Raw genomic sequence first — 854 nt, 5'->3', positions numbered from 1 at the left:
ATAAACAATAAACAAAAATATATATTAGGGTAGAAAATTAAGGACTTGCTATTTCTTCATAAAATGTTTTAACCCAAGTTCTCAAAAACAATCAGTTATTGTTAGATTAATATTCCTTGTCCTTGAAATATATCATCTTGCTTAATAAGAACCAAGAGCCTTGCCTTCTCAGTGGCACCACCTGACTTTTCAAGCAATTTTCCACCTAATAAACAGTTGATCCTGCAGGCGTTTAGAAGGTAATTAAGACCTGGCTGTTTGTCCAAGCACTTGGTTCAGGATAAGCCAAGGTCCCCTTTTGTAGGAAACAAAAGATCTAGATTCTGGTAGCCATTTAAGGGTTTTACTTTATTTTAGTGGCATGTACTCTTTTTCTTGTGCATTTTTGTTTATTTAATTAATACATGTTTTAATTAATTTATGTGCATTAATTTAATTAATATACATAAATGTATTAATTTAATTAATACACATAAATGTTCTAACTAAGTAAATAATAGGAAATGTAAATGAAATATATTTCAGAAGTTACTGGAAAATTTACTTGATGTTTTCAGAAAATAAATAGATTTTTATATAAATAATATTTAAAGAAACAGAAATTTTAACACATTGTAATTTAAATTAAGAATTTATTAGTATTAAAAATAACTGAATAAAGATGGTATATTTTTAATCTTAAGAATTTTTGATAAAACACTTTACAACTTGAATGTTTGTGTAATGAAAAAGATAGAAACATTTAAAAGGTTGAAGGTAGAATGCCTGAAATATAGTAACATATGGAAGAGAAACCAATTGTTCTATGATTCATTCAGCAGAAGCATTACAAAATAAAACAAATAAATGTATAA

This window comes from Protobothrops mucrosquamatus, unplaced genomic scaffold (genome assembly GCF_001527695.2).
Source record: "Protobothrops mucrosquamatus isolate PMUCROS unplaced genomic scaffold, P.Mucros_1.0 scaffold930, whole genome shotgun sequence".
Classification (NCBI taxonomy): Eukaryota; Metazoa; Chordata; class Lepidosauria; order Squamata; family Viperidae; genus Protobothrops; species Protobothrops mucrosquamatus.
Note: the sequence above shows the minus strand (reverse complement) of the source record.